The sequence below is a fragment of the Cupressus sempervirens genome, chromosome 2, assembly GCF_028749045.1.
Source record: "Cupressus sempervirens isolate cs-2001-9-10 chromosome 2, ASM2874904v1, whole genome shotgun sequence".
In the NCBI taxonomy this organism is placed as follows: domain Eukaryota; kingdom Viridiplantae; phylum Streptophyta; class Pinopsida; order Cupressales; family Cupressaceae; genus Cupressus; species Cupressus sempervirens.
In genome coordinates, this window is record NC_143119.1 from 555,912,194 (window position 1) to 555,933,621 (window position 21,428).

The 21,428-nt window shown below is 45.2% G+C and overlaps 2 non-coding genes and 1 pseudogene across 2 annotated transcripts; all 3 read right to left on the minus strand.

The window, feature by feature from the left end:
• Window positions 1-13,480: 13,480 nt before the first annotated feature.
• LOC149573756 (25S ribosomal RNA) lies at window positions 13,481-16,717 on the minus strand. Its single transcript, XR_016361081.1, has one exon. It is a non-coding gene; the product is annotated as a 25S ribosomal RNA (ribosomal RNA).
• Window positions 16,718-16,849: 132 nt separating this feature from the next.
• Window positions 16,850-17,003, minus strand: LOC149573757 (5.8S ribosomal RNA). Its single transcript, XR_016361330.1, has one exon. It is a non-coding gene; the product is annotated as a 5.8S ribosomal RNA (ribosomal RNA).
• A 705-nt stretch (window positions 17,004-17,708) lies between these two features.
• Window positions 17,709-19,519, minus strand: LOC149573758 (18S ribosomal RNA; annotated as a pseudogene).
• Between the last annotated feature and the right edge of the window lie 1,909 nt (window positions 19,520-21,428).

Genomic DNA, 21,428 nt, shown 5'->3' on the forward strand with positions numbered 1-21,428 from the left:
AAGTGCCTTAAAAAAATCAATTCATTGAAAAATGTAACCGAATAGCCATCCACGACCCCACTTTTTTTGAATTTGGTAACGGAGCCTAAAACTGACATCAGCTAGGTGGCATGATTTCATGAGCCACGGGATTAAATTGATGGTGATGAAATATGGTAAGTCAACTGGGTGAGATGACTTGAATCGGTGAGCCGACCTAGCGAGCGGACTTGGTGAGTGAACTTAAAGACTTGACTTGGTGAGCACACTTAAACTTTTGACTCGTGAGCCACCTTGATGAGCTGACTTGGGGAATCAAGCTAGAAATACAACATGGTGAGCAAACTTTAAGACGTGACCGAGTGGGGCAACTTGGTAAGGTGACATGGTAAGTCAATGTGGTGACTTGACTTGGTGAGCATCTAATTAAAGAGTCAACTCGTTGAGGCAACTTTCTAGGGTGACTTGGTGAGCCCACATGATGAGATGCCTCGGTGAGCAGAGCTGGCTAGCTCGGTTGTGAGATGACTTGGCCAACAGACTTGCCTAGCCTAAACAAACTTAAAGAGTCGACTTGCTGAGACTACTTGATGGGCCAACTTGGTGGGGTGACTTGATGAATGAACTTAAACAGTCAACTTGGTGGGGTGACTTGGCGGGATGACTTGATGAATGAACTTAGAGAGTCGACTTGGTGAGAGTACTTGGTGACTTGGTGGGCTGACCTGGCCGGGTGACTTGATGAATGAACTTAAAGAGTCCACTTGGTGGGCCAACCTAGTAGGGTGACTTGATGAATGAACCTAAAGAGTCGACTTGGTGAGAGTACTTGGTGGGCAGACATAGCGGGGTGATTTGATGAACGAACTTAAAGAGTTGACTTGGTGAGATTACTTGGTGGGGTGACTTGATGAACGAACCTAAAGAGTCGACTTGGTGGACCGACCTGGCAGGGTGAATTGATGAATGAACTTAAAGAGTCAACTTGGTGGACCGACCTGGTAGGGTGACTTGATGAACAAACTTAAAGAGTTGACTTTGTGAGAGTACTTGGTGGGCCGACCTGGCAGGGTGGCTTAATGAACAAACTTAAAGAGTCGACTTGGTGAGAGTACTCGATGGGCTGACCTGGTCACGTGACTTGATGAAAAAACTTAAAGAGTCAACTTGGTGGGCCGAATTGGCTGGTCAACTTGATGAACGAACTTAAAGAGTCGACTTGGTGGGTTGAACTAGCGAGGTAACTTGGTGAGAGTACTTGGTGGGGCAACTTGATGAACAAACTTAAAGGGATGAGTTGGCAGGGTGACTTGATGAACAAACCTAAAGAGTTGGATTGGTGAGAGTACTTGGCAGGGTGAATTGATGAATGGACTTAACGAGTCAACTTGGTGGGAGTACTTGGTAGGCCGACCTGGTGGGGTGACTTGATGAATGGACTTATAGAGTCGACTTGATGAGGGTAGTCATTTTGGTGACTTGATGAACAGACTTAAAGAGTCAGCTTGGTGGGGTGAGTTGATGAAAGCACTTAAAGAGTTGACTTGGTGGGGTGACTTGATGATAAAACTTAAAGGGTCGACTTTGAGGGGTGACTTGATGGGCGATCCTAAAGAGTTGACTTGGTGAGAGTACTTGGTTGGGTGACTTGATGAACAGACTTAAAGAGTCAAATTGGTGAGAGTACTTGGTGGGGTGACTTGATGAATGCACGTAAAGGGTCAACTTGGTGGGCTGACTTGATGAACGGATCAAAAGAGTTGACCTAGCGAGAGTACTTGGTGGGGTGACTTCATGAATAGAGTTAAAGAGTCGACTTGGTGAGAGTACTTGGTTAGGTGACTTGATGAAAGCACTTGAAGAATTGACTTGGTTAGAGTACTTGGTGGGCTGACCTGGCAGGGTGACTTGATGAATGAACTTAGAGAGTCAACTTGGTGAGAGTACTTGGTGACTTGGTGGTCCGACCTAGCTGGGTGACTTGATTAACGAACTTAAAGAGTCCACTTGGTGGGCTAACCTAGCGGGGTGACTTGATGAATGAACCTAAAGAGTCAACTTGGTGAGAGTACTTGGTGGGCAGACATAGCGGGGTGATTTTGATGAATGAACTTAAAGAGTAAACTTGGTGAGAGTACTTGGTGGGGTGACTTGATGAACGAACCTAAAGAGTCGACTTGGTGAGAGTACTCGGTGGGCTGACCTGGTCATGTGACTTGATGAACGAACTTAAAGAGTCGACTTGGTGGGCTGACTTGGTCAGGTTACTTGATGAATGAACTTAAAGAGTCAACTTGGCGGGTCAAACTAACATGGTGACTTGGTGGGCCGAGCTAGCGGGGTGAATTGATGAACGAACCTAAAGAGTCGAATTTGTGAGAGTACCTTGTGGGCTGACTTGGCGAGGTAACTTGATGACTGAACTTAAAGGGTTGACTTGGTGAGAGTACTTGGTGGGCCGACCTGGTGGAGCCACTTGATGAATGAACTTAAAGAGTCAACTTGGTGAGATTACTTAGTGGGGTGACTTGATGAAAAAACCTAAAGAGTCAACTTGGTGAGAGTACTTGGTGGGACGACTTGGTAGAGTGACTTCATGAACAAACTTAAAGAGTCCACTTGGTGGGCTGACCTGGTTGGGTGACTTGATGAATGAACTTAAAAAGTTGACTTGGTGAGAGTAATTTGTGGGTTGACCTGGTAGGGTTACTTGATGAATGAACTTAAAGAGTCGACTTGGTGGGGTGACTTGATGAACGCACTTGCAGGGTCAACTTGGTGGGGTTACTCTATGAGCATACCTAAAGAGTTGACTTGGTAAGAGTACTTGGTGGGGTGACTTGATGACCAGACTTAAAGAGTCGACTTGGTGAGAGAACTTGATGAGGTGACTTGATGAACGTAGTTGAAGAATCGACTTGGTTAGAGTACTTGGTGGGTTGACTTGATGAACAGACTCAAAGAGTTGACTTGGTGAGAGTACTTGGTGGCTCGACTTGATGAGCAGACCTAAAGAGTCAACTTATTGAGAGTACTTGGTGGGGTGAACTAATGAACGGACTTAAAGAGTCAACTTGGTGGGCCCACCTGGTGGGATGACTTGATGAACGGACTTAAAGAGTCAACTTGGTTAGAGTACTTGATCTGGTGACTTGATGAACGGACTTGAAGAGTCAACTTGGTGGACTTGAAGAGTCAACTTGGTGGGGTGACTTGATGAAAGGACATAAAGAGTCAACTTGGTGAGAGTACTTGGTGGGAAATCATGATGAACAAACTTAAAGGGTCGACATGACAGGGTGACTTGATGAACGCACCTAAAGAGTTGACTTGGTGAGAGTACTTGGTGGGGTGAACTGATGAACGGACTTAAAGAGTCGACTTGGTTGGAGTACCTACTAGGCCGACTTGGTGGGGTGACTTGATGAATGGACTTGAAGAGTAGACTTGGTGAGAGTACTCATTCTCATGACTTGATGAATAGACTTAAAGAGTCGACTTGGTGGGGTGAGTTGATGAAAGCTCTTAAAGAGTCGATTTGGTGGGGTGACTTGATGAACGAACTTAAAGGGTCAACTTTGCGGGGTGACCTGATGAACGGACCTAAAGAGTTGACTTGGTGAGAGTACTTGGTGGGGTGACTTGATGAACAGACTTAGAGAGTCAACTTGGTGAGAGTACTTGGTGGGCTGACCTAGTTGGGTGACTTCATGAATGGACTTAAAGAGTCAACTTGGTGAGAGTGCTTGGTGGGGTGACTTGATGAATGGACTTCAAGGGTCGACTTGGTGGGGTGACTTGATCAACAATCCTAAAGAGTTGACTTGGTGAGAGTACTTGGTGGGGTGACTTGATGAACAGAGTTAAAGAGTCGAATTGGTGAGAGTACTTGGTGGGGTGACTTGATGAATGCACTTGAAGGGTCGACTTGGTAGGGTCAATTGATGAACGGACCTAAAGAGTTGACCTGGTGAGAGTACTTGGTGGGGTGACTTGATGAACAAAGTTAAAGAGTTCAATTGGTGAGACTACTTGGTCGGGTGACTTGATGAACGCACTTGAAGAATTGACTTGGTTAGAGTACTTGGTGGGGTGACTTGATGAATGAACCTAAAGAGTTGACTTGGTGGGCTGACGTGGTGGGCTGACTTGATGAACGAACTTAGAGAGTCAACTTGGTGATTTGGTGGGCCAACCTGGCCAGGGGACTTGATGAATGAACTTAAAGAGTCCACTTGGTAGGCTAACCTAGTAGGGTGACTTGATGAATGAACCTAAAGAGTTTACTTGGTGAGAGTACTTGGTGGGCAGACATATTGGGGTGATTTGATGAACAAACTTAAAGAGTTGACTTGGTGAGAGTACTTGGTGGGGTGACTTGATGAATAAACCTAATGAGTCGACTTGGTGGTCCAACCTGGTAGGGTCACTTGATGAACCAGCTGGCTGACCTAGCGGGGTGACTTGATGAACAAAATTAAAGAGTCAACTTGGTGAGAGTACTTGGTGGGCTGACCTGGCGGGGTGACTTGATGAACGAACTTAAAGAGTCAACTTGGTGGGCTGACTTGGTAGAGTGACTTCATCAATGAACTTAAATAGTTCACTTGGTGGGCTGACTTGGTGGGGTGACTTGATGAACGAACTTAAAGTGTTGACTTGGTGAGAGTAATTTGTGGGCTGACCTGGTGGGGTGACTTGATGAATGAACTTAAAGAGATGACTTGGTGGGGTGACTTGATGAATGCACTTTGAGGGTTGACTTGGTGGGGTGACTCTATGAATAGACCTAAAGAGATTACTTGGTGAGAGTACTTGGTGGGGTGAATTGATGAATAGACTTAAAGAGTCAACTTGGTGAGAGTACTTGGTTGGGTGACTTGATGAACGCACTTGAAGAATTGACTTGGTTAGAGTACTTGGTGGGGTGACTTGATGAACGAACTCAAAGAGTTGACTTGGTGAGAGCACTTGGTGGCTCGACTTGATGAGCAGAATTAAAGAGTCAACTTGTTGAGAATACTTGGTGGGGTGAACTGATGAATGGACTTAAAGTGTCGACTTGGTGGGCCAACCTAGTGGGGTGACTTGATGAACGAACTTAAAGAGTCGACTTGGTTAGAGTACTTATTCTAGTGACTTGATGATCGGACTTGAAGAGTCGACTTGGTGCGGTGACTTGATGAAAGGACTTAAAGAGTCAACTTGGTGAGAGTACTTGGTGGGGCGACTTGATGAACAGACTTAAAGGGTCGACTTGGCAGGGTGACTTGATGAATGGACGTAAAGAGTTGACTTGGTGGGGTGAACTAATGAACAGACTTAAAGAGTCGACTTGGTTGGAGTACTTGGTGGGCCGACCTGGTGGGGTGACTTGATCAATGAACTTAAAGAGTTGACTTGGTGAGAGTACTCATTTTGGTGACTTGAAGAATGAACTTAAAGAGTCAGCTTGGTGGGGTGAGTTGATGAAAGCACTTAAAGAGTCAACTTGCTGGGGTGACTTGATGAATGAACTTAAAGGGTCAACTTTTTGGGGTGAATTGATGAATGGACCTAAAGAATTGACATGGTGAGAGTACTTGGTGGGGTGACTTGATGAACAGACTTAGAGAGTCGACTTAGTGAGAGTACTTGGTGGGCCGACCTAGTTGGGTGACTTTGTGAATGGACTTAAAGAGTCAACTTGGTGAGAGTACTTGGTGGGGTGACTTGATAAACAGACTCCGAGGGTCAACTTGGTGGGGTGACTTTATGAATGGTCCTAAAGAGTTGACTTGTTGAGAGTACTTGGTGGGTGACTTGATGAACAAACTTAAAGAGTCAAATTGGTGAGAGTACTTGGTGGCGTGACTTGATGAACGCACTTGAAGGGGGAACTTGGTGGGGTGACTTGATGAACAAACCTAAAGAGTTGACCTAGTGAGAGTACTTGGTGGGGTGACTTGATGAACAGAGTTAAAGAGTTGTCTTGGTGAGAGTACTTGGTCGGGTGACTTGATGAACACACTTGAAGAATCGACTTGGTTAGAGTACTTGGTGGGATGACTTGATGAACGAACTTAAAGGGTCAACTTGGTGGGCCGACCTGGTGGGGTGACTTGATGAACGAACTTAGAGATTCAACTTGGTGAGAGTACTTGGTGACTTGGTGGGCTGACCTGGCCGGGTGACTTGTTGAACGAACTTAAAAAGTCCACTTGGTGGGATGACCTGGTAGGGTGACTTGATGAATGAACCTAAAGAGTCAACTTGGTGGGCAAACATAGCAAGGTGATTTGATGAAAAAACTTAAAGAGTCAACTTGGTGAGATTACTTGGTGGGGTGACTTGATGAACGAACCTAAAGAGTCAACTTGGAGGGCTGACCTAGCAGGGTGACTTGATGAACAAACTTAAAGAGTCATCTTGGTGGGCAGACCTGGTAGGGTGACTTGATGAATAAACTTAAATAGTCAACTTGGTGAGATTACTTGGTTGGCCGACCTGGCAAGGTGACTTGATGAACAAACTTAAAGAGTTGACTTGGTGAGAGTACTCGGTGGGCTGACCTGGTCACGTGACTTGGTGAATGAACTTAAAGAGTCAACTTGGTGGGCCAACATGGCCGGGTGACTTGATGAATGAACTTAAAGAGTCAACTTGGTGGGTTGAACTAGCATGGTGACTTAGTGAGAGTACTTGGTGGGCATACTTGGCAGGGTGACTTGATGAACAAACTTAGAGAGTCAACTTTGTGAGAGTACTAGGTGGGTCAGACTGGCAGGGTGACTTGATGAATGAACTTAAAGAGTCAACTTGGTGAGAGAACTTGGTGGGCTTAGCTGGCAGGGTGAATTGATGAATGAACCTAAAGAGTCAACTTTATGAGAGTACTTGGTGGGCCGACCTGGTAGGGTGACTTGATGATCAAACTTAAAGGGCTGACTTAGTGAGAGTACTTGGTGGGCTGACCTGGCAGAGCGACTTGATGAACAAATTAAAGAGTCAACTTGGTGAGAGTACTTGGTGGGGTGACATGATGAAAAAATCTAAAGAGTTGACTTGGTGAGAGTACTTTGTGGGCCGACCTGGTAGGGTGACTTGATGAACAAACTTAAAGAGTCGACTTGGTGAGAGTACTTGGTGGGTTGACCTGGCAGGGTGACTTGATGAACGAACTTAAAGAGTCGACTTGGTGGGTCGACTTAGCAGAGTGACTTCATGAATGAACTTAAAGAGTCCACTTTGTGGGCCGACCTGGCGGGGTGACTTGATGAACTAACCTAAAGAGTCGACTTGGTGAGAGTAATTTGTGGGTTGACTTGGCGAGGTGACTTGATGAATGAACTTAAAGAGTCAGCTTGGTGGGGTGACTTGATGAATGCACTTGCAGGGTCGACAAGGTGGGGTGACTCTATGAATGGACCTAAAGAGTTGACTTGGTGAGAGTACCTGGTGGGGTAACTTGATGAACTGACTTAAAGAGTTGACTTGGTGAGAGTACTTGGTGGGGTGACTTGATGAATGCACTTGAAGAATCAACTTGGTTAGAGTACTTGGTGGGGTGACTTGATGAACAGACTCAAAGAGTTGACCTAGTGAGAGTACTTGGTGGCTCGACTCGATGAGCAGACTTAAAGAGTCAACTTGGTGAGAGTACTTGGCAGGGTGAACTGATGAACGGACTTAAAGAATCAACTTGGTGGGCCGACCTGGTGGGGTGACTTGATGAATGGACTAAAAGAGTCAACTTGGTTAGAGTAATTGTTCTAGTGACTTGATTAATGGACTTGAAGAGTTGACATGGTGGGGTGACTTGATGAAAGGACTTAAAGAGTCAACTTGGTGAGAGTACGTTGTGGGGTGACTTGATGAATGGACATAAAGGGTCGACTTGGCGAGGTGACTTGATGAACGGACCTAAAGAGTTGACTTGGTGAGAGTACTTGGTGGGGTGAACTGATGAACAAACTTAAAGATTCAACTTGGTGGTAGTACTTGGTGGGTCGACTTGGTGGGGTGACTTGATGAACGAACTTAAAGAGTCAACTTAGTGAGAGTACTCATTCTGGTAACTTGATGAATGTACTTAAAGAGTCGACTTGGTTGGGTGAGTTGATGAAAGGACTTAAAGAGTCAACTTGGTGGGGTCACTTGATGAACGAGCTTAAAGGGTCGACTATGCAGGGTGACTTGATGAATGGAACTAAAGAGTTGACTTGGTGAGAGTACTTGGTGGGGTGACTTGATGAAAAAACTTATAGAGTCAACTTGGTAAGAGTACTTGGTGGGCTGACCTGGTTGGGTGACTTCATGAAAAGACTTAAAGAGTCGACTTGGTGAGAGTACTTTGTGTGCTGACCTTGTGGGGTGGCTTTATGAATGAACTTAAAGAGTCGACTTGGTGCACCGACCTCATGTGCTGACTTGATGATCAAACTTAAAGATTTGACTTGGTGAGAGCACTAGGTGCACCAATTTAGGGAGTCGAGCTAGTGAGTCAAATTGGTGAGTGAGCTTAAAAAGGCATCTTGGTTGGGAAAGTTGGCAAGGCGAGATGCTGGGCCAACTTGGTGAGCCAAGTTGTTGAGCAAACTAAAAGAGTCAACTTGTTGAGGCTACTTGGTGGGGTGACCTGGCGACCCCACTTGGTGAGGCGACCAGGTGAGCGAAGCTATCCAACCCTTGGTTGCCAGCCCTTAGGATAGGCAACCTTACAAGTTGACTTGGTGAGCAGACTTAAAGAGTCAACTTGGCACCTTCACTACACAATATGCACACCCACATGGGTGCCATCACTGCAATAGTCTGCAAGACAAGCTACTAGCTATCACCCAAAGTTGTCCTAGACAACGTTCGGGCCTTTCTTAAATAGGAAATTATATGCCGATGGGGAAGGTTCTAGATGCTCAGACTTAATGCCTATGGCTGGAAGACCCTGACAATACACATAAGTCTTCCTAATACATCTTTGAAAAATTATTTTAGAAATTTTGGTAGCCCAAATTTTGAAGGCCATAACTCACAAATAGTTGCTCTGATTGGTTATTATAACCACTTTTCAGAACTACCAGCTCCTGATCTACAGTCTTAGGAATGCTATTATAACCCTTCCCTCAATTTTTTGAACCTCATTCGGGCACTCTAAGGCCTCCAACGGTGAGCCTGAACATTTTTAGCATATATTTCCACCAAAAATCTGCAATAACTTCTTGATACTTATGCTTGAGCTAACTTGGTGAGTGGACTTAGAGTGTCAACTCATTGAGGTGACTTGGTGGGGTTGACCTAGCAAGGTGAAACCCACTTGGTGAGAAAACTACAAGAGTCAGATTGGTGAGCACGCTATAATTACTGGCTTGGTGAGCTGACATGACCATTGGGCTTAACGAGGCAAGTTGGTGGGGCAAGTTGGTGAGGTGACTTGGTGAGTTAGTTCATTTAGATGACATGGTGAGCCGAACTGGGGAGGCAACTTGGCGAGAAAACTTGGTGAGATGACTTGGCAAGCCGAATTGGGGAGTCAACCTGGCGAGCAAATTTGAAGAGTCAACCCATTAAGGAAACTTTGCAAGACCACCTTGTGAGCTGACCTGGGGAGATGACCTAAGGGAAGACTTGGTGAGCGTGCTTGAACAATCAGATTTGCAAGCTAACATGGGAAGCCAACCTAGCAAAACAACGTGTTGAGTGGGCCTAACGTAGCGAGTTGGTGGGGCGACTTTTCAAGTGGAATTAGAGAGCCAATGTGGTGAGGCAACTCAGTGAGTTGGTTTGTTGAGATGACATGGTAAGCTGACTTGGTGAGTCAACTTGGTGAGCAAACTTAAAGAGTCAACTTGGCAACATACTCGAGTCGACTTGGTGAGGCAACCTGGCAAGTGGGCTCAAAGAGTCAACATGGTGAGGTGACTCATTGAGTCAACATGGTGAGGCAACTCATGGTGAGGAGCTATCCTTGAGGTGACTTGGTGAGCCTACTTGATTAGTCAACTTGGTGAGCTGACCTAACAAGCTGACACGGTGAGCAGGCTTAAAGAGGTGACTTGGTGGGGTAACTCGACAAGCCAACTTATCAAGGTGAGATGGTGAGTTGACTTGGTGAGCTAACTTGGTGAGAGCACTTAAAGAGTCATCTTCATGAGGTGACTCAACAAGTTTGCTCACTGATGCGACTTGGGCAGGATGACCTAGCAAGCGAACTTAAAGAGGCGACTTGGGTGGGCTGACCTGGTGAGCGAACTTAAAGAGTTGACTTGGCAACGTACTTGAACAACTGACTTGATGAGCTGACATGGTGAGTGGGCTTAGAGAAGCAACTCGGTGGGGCAACTTGGCGAGCACACTTGTTGGGTCAAGGTGGTAAAATGACTAGGTGAGTCAACTTGGTGAGCTGACTTAGGGAGCTGACTTGGTGAGTGAACTTAAGGAGTCAACTTGGTGAGGCAACCTGAATAGTCAACTTGGTGAGCTGACTTGGGGAGCTGACATGGTGAGAAATCTTAAAGAAGAGGCAACTTGGTGGGGCAACTTGGTGAGGTGAGATGGTAAGTCATCTTAGTGAGCTAGCTTGACGAGTTGTGAGTGGACTTAAAGAGTCAATTCTTGATTTGGCAAAGACCACATGGTCAGATGACTTGGTGAGCTGACCTGTCTAGCAAAATTGCCAAGAAAACTTATAGAATTGACTTGCTGTCCCCAGCTAGGATCGTATGCCTGGGTTGACCCAACTTGGGTCACCCGACTGGGTCAACCCATCTTCGTTGCCCCAGCCTCAAGTGACTCGACTGGGTCACCAAAGTGGGTCAACGAGGGAAAAATAAATCATGGGAGGCCTTGTACAGCAAAAAGTGCTAAATTTTGGGCATTACAAAAAAAAACAAGTTACCCACTTTTGGATCATGCACAGGTTTTAGTTCACGTATTGCTGAGCTGACTTGAGGCGTTACGCCTAGCTAGCCACATTCGAGGTAGGGTAGTCGAAATGATCCGATTTGAGAATTTTATTTATAAAAAGAGATCATGATAGGCCCCGTAAAGTGAAAAAGAATGAAATTTTGGGAGTTAAAAAAAAATGTTACCAATTTTTGGATTGTGCATAGGGCTTGGGTCACGTAGCATCGCGGTGCCCTAGGTGACATGATTCGAGAAAAAAGTCAACAGTGGCATGAGTCATGCAAAAACATTGGAGGCCATTAAGGCTTGAGGTACTTCAAGTCAAGGTTGCCAAGGTAGGTCAGATTGAAAACTTTGGGCGTTAACCAAAAAGAAAAAGTTAACCGCTTTTGGATCATGTACATGGCTCAGGGCACCTAGAATTAAGTGGAGCATGCTGACATGATTCATGCAAAAAAATTGGAGATGACTCGAGTCAGGGTATCTGACTTTATTCGAGTTCAAAACTTTGGGACTTGACAAAAAAAAGAAAAAAGAAAAAGTTACCCAGTTTTGGATCACGTGACTCGGGCCACTTGGAATCAAGGCGAGTGCAGTTACATGAGTCAAGCAAAAAAAAATAGAGGCAGTTAAGGATCGAGGAAATTTGAGTCGAGGTAGCTAAGTCAATTTGAAAACTTTGGTCGTTAGCCAAAAAAAGAGTTAATCGCTTTTGGATCATGTACATGACTTGGGGCACATAGAATCAAGTCAAGCATGGTGACATGAGTGGTTCAAAAAAATTGTAGGTGATCAAGGCTTGAGGCAATTTGAGTCGGGGTTGCTGACACAATTTGGGTTGAAATCTTTGGGTGTTAACCAAAGAAGAAAGAAGTTAACCACTTTTGGATCACATACATGAATCAGGGCACCAAATCAAGCACGGTGACATGAGTCCTGCAAAAAAATAGAGGCGATTAAGGCTCGAGGCGATACGAGTCAGGGTTGCTGACACAATTTGGGTTGAAAACTTTGGGCATTTACCCAAAAATAAAGTTGACCGCCTTTGGATCACGCACATGACTTGGCGCTCTTAGAATCATGTTGAGCACGGTGATGTGAGTCATGCAAAAAAATTGGAGGTAGTTAAGGCTCAACACGACTCGAGTCAGGGTTGCGGTAGTTGGGGCGATTCATGTCGGGGTTGCCGACACGGTTTGAGTTGAAAACTTTGGGCATTAACCCAAAAAAATAAAGTTGACCTCTTTTGGACCACATACATGACTCGGGGAACTTAGAATCAAGTCGAGCATGGTGACATGGCTTGTGCAAAAAATTTAGAGGCAATTAGGCTCGAGGCGATTCGAGTCAGGGTAGCCACCTTGATTTGAGTTCAAAACTTTGGGCGTTAACCAAAAAAATAAGTTTGCCAATTTTGGATCACGTACATGAGTCGTCTGCCCTCATGAAAATTACAAAACTCAGGGATTTGCCTAGAATTTGCAATCATAAGATTTTTCTGCCCTCACAAAAATTTACAAACCCCACCCGCTCAAAATTTGGACTTGGAAGACTTTTCTGCCCTTGCAGAATTTACAAACCCCACCCGCTTAGAATTTGGCACTTGGAAATTACAAAACCCCACTCGCCCAAAATTTGGACTTGGAAGATCTTTCCACCCTCACAGAAATTTCAAACCTAACTCATAAAAAATTGCACAAATTACAAACCCAACCCACATGGAAATTGTACTTGGAAGACTTTTTCACCCTCAAGGAAACTTTGGCACTCGAGAGATTTTTTCGCACTCGCGGAAATCACAAAACCCCAACTACCGGGAATTTGGCATTTGGGAGATTTTTCTGCCCTTTTGAAAATCACAAACCCCACCAACTCAGAATTTGGCACTTGGGAGATTTTTTTCCCCCTCGTGGAAATTTTACAAAACCCCACTCGCTTGAAATTTGGCACTCGGGAGATTTTTCCGCCTTGGTAAAAATTGCAAACCCCACCCGCCAAGAATTTGGCACCTGGGATATTTTTACGCCCTTGTGAAAATTGAAAACCCCACCTGTCGAGAATTTGGCACTTGGGAGATTTTTTCACCCTTGCAGAAATTGCAAACCCCACCCACCTAGAATTTGGCACTTGGGAGATTTTTTCGCCCTTGCAAAAATTTTAACAAAACCCCACCTTCCCGGAATGTGGCACTTGGGAGATTTTTCCACCCCGATAGAAATTGCAAACCCCACCCGTCGGGAATTTGGCACTTGGGAGATTTCTTCGCCCTCACAAAAATTTTTACAAAACCCCACCTGCCGGGAATTTGGCACTTGGGAGATTTCTTTGCCCTCGCGGAAATTTTCACAAAACCCCACCCGCTCAAAATTTGGCACCTAGGAGAGTTTTTCTACCCTCGTGAGAATTGCAAACCCCACCCGCCCAGAATTTGGCACTTGGAAGATTTTCCCACACTTGCAGAAATTGCAAACCCCACCCGCCGAGAATTTGGCACCTGAGAGATTGTTACGACCTCACAAAAAAAACTTGCAAACCCCACCCACCCAAAATTTGGCACTTGGGAGATTTTCTCACCCTCGCGCAAATTACAAACCCCACCCACCTTAAAGTCGAAAAAGGTTTTACGAATCGAGGTGACAAAGGGCTGAATCTTAATGGATTGTGGTAGCAAGGCCACTCTGCCACTTACAATACCCCATCTCTTATTTAAGTTTTTTGCAAAAGATTCTTCTTGTCGACCGCTTGAAATTAATATCCAAGGTTGCTCCAATGGGCTAATGCACCGATCGGAGATGGCCAATGAGATGGGCCCCTGGGAGTGCAAGAGCATCCCTACTGTAGGTCGCGATGCAGCCAGAGAGAGATATGCATCGCATCTAGCATGGATTCTAACTTAGAGGCATTCAGTCATAATTAGACACATGGTAGCTTCACGCCACTGGCTTTTCAACCAAGCACGATGACCAAATGTGTGAATCAATTGTTCCTCTCATACTAAGTTAAATTACTATCGCGGCGCAGATAATCAGTAGGTTAAAACTAACCTGTCTCATGACAGTCTAAACCCAGCTCACATTCCCTATTGGTGGGTGAAAAATCCAACACTTGGTGAATTATGATTCACAATGATAGGAAGAGTTGACATCGAAGGATCAAAAAGCAACATCGCTATGAATGCTTGGCTACCACAAGCCAATTATCCCTATGGTAACTTTTTTGACACCTCTAGCTTTAAATTTTGAAAGTCTAAAGGATCGATAGGCCACGCTTTCATGGTTTGTATTCTTACTAAAAATCAAAATCAAAATCAAATGAGCTTTTACCCTTTTGTTTCACATGAGATTTCTATTCTCATTGAGCTCATCTTAGGACACCTACGTTATCTTTTAACAGATGTGTTGCCCCAGCCAAACTCCCCACCTGACAATGTCTTTTACCCAGATCGGCACACCTAGATGCACCTTAAGGCCAAAAATAGGGGCATTTCCCTATCTCCACCTCACAAAATAAGTTAAATAAGTGGGAATTTCATTAATCCATTCATGCACATCATTAATTAGATGATGAGGCATTTGGCTACCTTAAGAGAGTCATAGTTACTCCTATCATTTACCCGTGCTTGGTTGAATTTCTTCACTTTGACATTCAGAGCACTGGGTAGAAATCACATTGCATCAGCATCTGCAAGGACCATCACAATGCTTTTTTTTAATTAAATAGTCAGATTCCGCTTATCCATACCAATTTTGAGTCGACTGTTCACCGCCTAGGGAAAGCCATCCGAAGGGGGCATCCTACGTCCGTCGCCCGATCGGAACATGATGGCCTGCCCTTGCCACAGGAGCAGCTCGGGTAGGCCGCCAACAACCCACAAGTTTGGGGCATAGACCCCTAGGTCCAGCCCTCAGAGCCAATCCTTTTCCCGAAGTTATGGATCCATTTTGCTGACTTCCCTTACCTACATTGTTTTATTGACCAGAGGTTGTTCACCTTGGAGACCTGATGTGGTTATGAGTACGACTAAGTGTGAATGGCACTCGGTCCTCTAGATTTTCAAGGGCCACCAAAGGCACACCAGACACCACGGGATGTGCGGTGCTCTTCTAGCCACTGGACCCTATCTCTGGTTGAACCAATTTTAGGGTGGGCAGGCTGTTAAAAAGAAAAGATAACTCTTCCCAGGGCCCCCGCCGATGTCTCCAGATTTCCTAACATTGTCATCCACCACCACGTCCTAGTTCAAGAATATTAACCCAATTCCCTTTCGATGATCGCGCAATGTGCGCCCTTGAAATAGGGTTTCCCCATCTCTTAGGATCGACTAACCCATGTCCAAGTGCTGTTCACATAGAACCTTTCCCCACTTCAGTCTTCAAAGTTATCATTTGAATATTTTCTACTACCACCAAGATTTGCACTAGGGGCTGATGCACCTAGGCTCACGCCCAAGGTTTCACAAAAACCCCTACATCCTCCTACTCATCGGAGCTTAGCACTTGCCTCGATGGCCTAGTATAGGTTGCGTGCTTCAGCGCCATCCATTTTTGGGGCTAGTTGATTCGGTAGGTGAGTTGTTACACACTCCTTAGCAGATTTTGACTTCCATGACCACCATCTTGCTATCTTAATCAACCAACATCATTTGTGGGATCTGGGTTAGTGTGCAATTTGGCATTGTAACTCAAACTTTTGGTTCATCCTGCATCACCAGTTCTACTTACTGAAAATGGCCCACTTAGAGCTCACAATTTTGTGCCATGGCTCAATAGAGTAGCCACACTGACTTACCTATTTAAAGTTTGAGAATAGGTCAAGGGAATTACGCCCCCGATGCCTCTAATCATTTGCTTTACCTGATAAAACTCGCATGTGAACTCTAGCTACCTAAGGGAAACTTTGAAGGAAACCAGCTACTAGACAGTTGGATTAGTTTTTTGCCCCTATACCCAAGTCAGATGAATGATTTTCACGTCAGTATTGCTATGGGCCTCCACCAGAGTTTCCTTTGGCTTTTCCCTACTCAGGCATAGTTCACCTTCTTTCGGGTCCTAATATGTGTCCTCGCACTCGAAGCCTTCACAAAAGATCAGGGTCGATCGGTGGTGCACCCCCCGAGAGGGGATCTCACCAGTCAGCTTCCTTGCACCTCATGGGTTTTCCCATCTTGCTAACTGGCACACATTTTAGACTCCTTGTTCTGTGTTTCAAGATGAGTCAGATGGAAATCTCGCTGGCCAGTGCCACGAGCATACAAGTGCCCGAGAGCCCACCGTCAAGGCATGCACTTCGCTCCTCGACTACCATGAAAAAAGTATTTGTGTGACCAAAAGTTCACGCTTGTGCCATCATGACAGCCTGCACTGGCACATCCCTCAAACCGAGTGGAAGACTGGCTCACACCGTTCTACATCTGACCGGGGCACATTTCCAACCTCCATCTGCTTCCCTCCCAGCAATTTCAAGCACTCTTTAACTCTCTTTTCAAAGTCCTTTTCATCTTTCCCTTGTGGTACTTGTTTGCTATCAATCTCTCACCCGTATTTAGCCTTGGATAGAATTTACCACCTGATTAGGGCTGCATTCCCAAACAATCCAACTCGCCGATAGTGCCTCGTGGTGTGACAGGGTCCGAGCTTAATAGGGCTCTCACCCTCTCTGTCTCCCCCTTCCAGGGGACTTGGGCCTAGTCCGTCGCTGAGGATGCTTCTACAGACTACAATTTGATAGGTGCAGCCATTGATTTTCATGTTGGGCTCTTCCCGATTTGCTCGTTGTTACTAGGGGAATCCTAGTAAGTTTCTTTTCCTTTGCTTATTGATATGATTAAACTCAGCAAGTATTCATGCTTGAATTAGGGATGTGGATCGACAAACCTTGTGCTCATTTCATGACGGATCGACAAGGCTTGTGCTCATTTCAACTGGCCACACACCACTTATAGACACGAATGACCATCTTTGCTCCTTGCTAGGGAGGGCAAAATTTTGTAGTGCGACGCCAAAGCAGATGTGCCCTTGGCCAAGGTGTCGAGCACAACTTGCATTCAAAAACTTGATAATTCATGGGATTCTACAATTCACACTAAGTATCGCATTTTGCTACATTCTTCATCATGGCAAGAGCTGAGATATCCATTGCCAAGAGTCATGATTTTTTTATGTTTTTGTCTTTCGGTGACCCAAGCGCACAAGGCACTGGATCACACTTCATTCTTTGGATTTCTAACGTGCGTGATGCACCTATGTGATGGGTGTTGACACATCCTGAACCTCGAGCACCCAATGGGTGTGACGAGGAATGCTGTGGTGTGTCCCTGCCCCATCACCTTGCAAAGGTGGGAGTCAATGCATGGGAGAGCCATGTTAGGGTATGGGGCCCCTACCTCACAAATCATGCGACTGCACCCATCCTAAATAGAGAATGCTCCAAGCGATGAGTCAACACACCTGGGCAAGGCAACGGGGGGTTGCGACAGTCCTGACTTGTCATCATCAAAATAACAGATCCCTGGCATAGCATTTCACACGCGATCGGTAAATGAAATCTCAACAAGGGACATAGCCTGGATCCCCTCAAAACTACAACCAAATAGAGACCTCTCACTCTGATGCAGACATTGTTCGAAGGCACCAATCCTAATCCAGATTACATTCGAGTCTCTTCTTCACCCCGCGGGGAATCCACACTTTCGATCATGGCATTCGATGTGACCCTCGACCTCAATGGTGCTTGACTCGTAGCTTGGCCATCCAACACATTGTTGCAAGGCCAATTTTCTGCATGTCACCAAGATTTTGGGGGTGGGGAGGAGGCTAGCTCCATCCCCTACACAATTCAGGGTCTCGAACTGACAATGATCCTATCGTAGGTTCACCTACAGTAACTTTGTTATGAATTATCCTTCCTCTAAATGATAAGGTTCAATGAACTTCTTGCGATGTCCCCAATAGGAACTGCCATCATCACCACAATTCAAACACTTCACCAGATCATTCAATCAGTAGGAGCAACGAGCGGTGTGTACAAAGGGTAGGGACGTAGTCAATGTGAGTTGATGACTCGTCCTTACTAGGAATTCCTTGTTGAAGATCAATAATTGCAATGGTCTATCCCCATCAGGATGCAATTTGGCAAGATTTCCCAAACCTTTTGAGCTAGGGAGAGAAACTCATTGGTTGTATCAGTGTAGCATGCATGTAGCCCAAAAGATCTAAGGGCATCGCAAACTTGTTATTGCCTCAAAATTCCATGGCCTAGGAGGCCATAGTCCCTCTAAGAAGTTGGCCACAAAGGGGAACCTTCGCATAGCTAGTTAGCAGGCTGAGGTCTTATTCGTTAATAGAATTAACCAGATAAATCGCTCCACCAACTAAGAATGACCATGCACCACCACCCATAGAATCAAGAAAGAGCTCTCAATCTGTCAATCCTTACTATGTCTGGACCTGGTAAGTTTCCCCATGTTGAGTCAAATTAAGCTGCAAGCTCCACTCCTGGTGGTGCCCTTCCATCAATTCCTTTAAGTTTTAGCCTTGTGACCATACTCCCCTTAGAACCCAAACACTCTAATTTCTCAGAAGGTGCTAGCGGAGTCCTTAGAGCAACATCTGTTGATCCTTGGTCGGCATCATTTATGGTTGAGACTAGGATGGTATTTGATCATCTTCAAGCCCCCAACTTTCATTCTTGATTAATGAAAACATCCTTGGAAAATGCTTTCATAGTGGTTTGTCTTCAATAAATCCAAGAATTTCACCTCTGACAATGAAATACAAATGCCCCCGACAGTTCCTATTAATCATTACTTCGATCCCGAAGGCCAACAGAATAGGACTAGACTCCTATTGCATTATTCCATGCTAATGTATTTAGAGCATAGGCTTGCTTTGAGCACTCTAATTTTTTCAAAGTAATGGTGCCAGAACCACGACGCAGCCAATTAAGGCTAGGAACACACCGCCGACAAAAGGGACGTGAGGGCCAGTGCACACCCAGAAGGTGGACCGACCATGACGACCCAAGGTCCAACTATAAGCTTTTTAACTGAAACAACTTAAATATATGCTATTGGAGCTGGAATTACCGTAGCTACTAGCACCATACTTGCCCTCCAATGGATCCTTGTTAAGGGATTTAGATTATACCCATTCCAATTACCAGACTCGATGAGCCCAGTATTGTTATTTATTGTCACTACCTCCCCATGTCAGGATTGGGTAATTTGCATGCCTGCTTCCTTCCTTAGATGTGTTAGCCATTTCTTAGGCTCCCTCTCTAGAATCGAACCCTAATTCTTTGTCACCTATCACCACCATGGTAGGCCTCTATCCTACCATCGAAAGTTGATAGGGTAGAAATTTGAATGAAGCATCGCCAGCACAAAGGTCGTGCGATCCGTCAAGTTATCATGAATCACCAGAATAGCAGGCGAGCCCGCACTGACCTTTTATCTAATAAATGCATCCCTTCCAAGAGTTAGGATTTGGTGCATGTATTAGCTTTAGAATTAATATGGTTATCCAAGTAGCAAAGTACCATCAAAGAATCTATAACTTATTTCATGAGCCATCCGCAGTTTCACAGTTTGAAATAGTTCATACTTAGACATGCATGGCTTAATCTTTGAGACAAGAATATGACTACTAGCAGGATCAACCAGGTAGCTTCTAACAATGAGGGGACCCACAAGACCTGCTATAGGCAAGGGATGCCCACTGTGATGGGAAACCAAAATTTTCATTCACTCCATCATGCATCCAAACACAATCCACCACACAAGCAACAAGAATGACATTCACATCACATGCAGGACTGACAATGCTCAAAGATTTCACAGAAGAAGGAAGTGTCCCATCGTTGATCGGAGAGGGCCAAACAAGGAGCCTTGGTTCACAGGAACCTGGGAATAACATCCTATATTGAACGCTTTACCCTCAAACTTGCTATCACCACTCCTCGAAAAGAAGCCTCAATTCTATACGAGATGCACCGAGCACGTAGCCACCTCAATTGTAAGGCCACTCAGAGACATCCATTTCCTAGGCATATGCCTCCTACATGCCTATTGAGGTGCACCTACACAGAAAAAATCCTTCTCAATTGCAACAAACATTTTCCCATGACGAAGAGCTTCTTGCTAGAGTGCCAATGGAGAGCGCCGTGCTGAAGGGTGAAGGGCCATGCGAGTCGAAAACATGGCTGGTTATGGGATTGGCGGGGACATCACTATACACATGACCACCTCAATTATAAGGCCGCTAAAGGGCATTGTGTATAACACCCCCTCTACAAATTTATAGGTGATGAGAGCCTGCCCGCATACACAGACATGTCTAACCTCTGGCAAATATCTCCTTTCCCAGCACAGCCTCACCAAAACGTTCCCCGTGACATGTGATCTGCCAGCGCAGGTATAGAAAAGTTCCTACAGGTGAACGTTCACACTGGTATTGTCAGAAAAGCTTCAATCTCATGCACATGCGCATATCAAAGAACTGCACTGTGAGGGAGCCACCTGTGAGCACCCACATCTCAACAAAAAGCATTCATGCAATTTCTTCCCCTTGATAGACACGTTGGGCCTGCACTTGTCGGAGCATTGCAAAGATGAGCATGCTAGTTCATAGGAGCCTAAGAAGAACATCTCGTACGAAACTCGTTCCCCCAAAATGCTCGAATCACAAATGCTCACAGTAGAGTTGTAATGCAAAGATGTACACCACACACGTGATCGAGTAAGGACACCCAGAGACATCCATTTCCTAGGCATATGCCCCCTACATGCTTTTTGGTGCACCCCGTACAAATGGTAATACTTTGACAAGCCCTCCTAGAATTTTGCATCGGAAGAGAGATGAAACGCCTTGGGCTTTTTGTCCACACAATGAAAACACCGAACACTCTATTTAGGGGGAAGCTGAAGAAGAGTATCTCTCACAGAACCCATGAGCCATAGCCGTTCGAATAACACGGGCATGGAGAGTTTCCACATCCAAAAAAAAATTATCGGTAATACTCTACACCTCTACTAGCTCGGACCACAAAAGCTATCATGACAGTGTCATGCACTTCTGTAGGATGAGACAGTGAAGAGGTGAGCATGCATCTAGAACACACTAGCGAATAAATTATGCGGCAACCAAATATTTTGCTAGCCCCCCTCTCAATCCCAAGGCTCTACCAATTGGAAAAAACTTAGGGTGGAGAGTGGACCCTTGATAAAATTAGGGACATTGATAAAAGCACCCGTGCAACCATCTCTTTCCTTCTTGCCACCTAGGCAGGATAGAAATGCAATGATAGAATGTGCCAAGAGATGGAACCCTTGGCTAAAAGATACAACTCCATACACTTAGCAACAAGCGCATCTTAGAATCAAACACCAAATGTGCAAGGTATTGCAAGCCGTGTAGACACCTCTCACAAAAACCAATCTTAGTTGAACAAATTTAGAATCCAAGGCTCCTATCCATCAATATTGTCGGCACTGGGTCTATATTCAAAGGCCACGAAGAGGTTCCCATAAGAGAAGCTCCCTTGCTCACTTGCAAAAACATCCCAAATGCTAGACA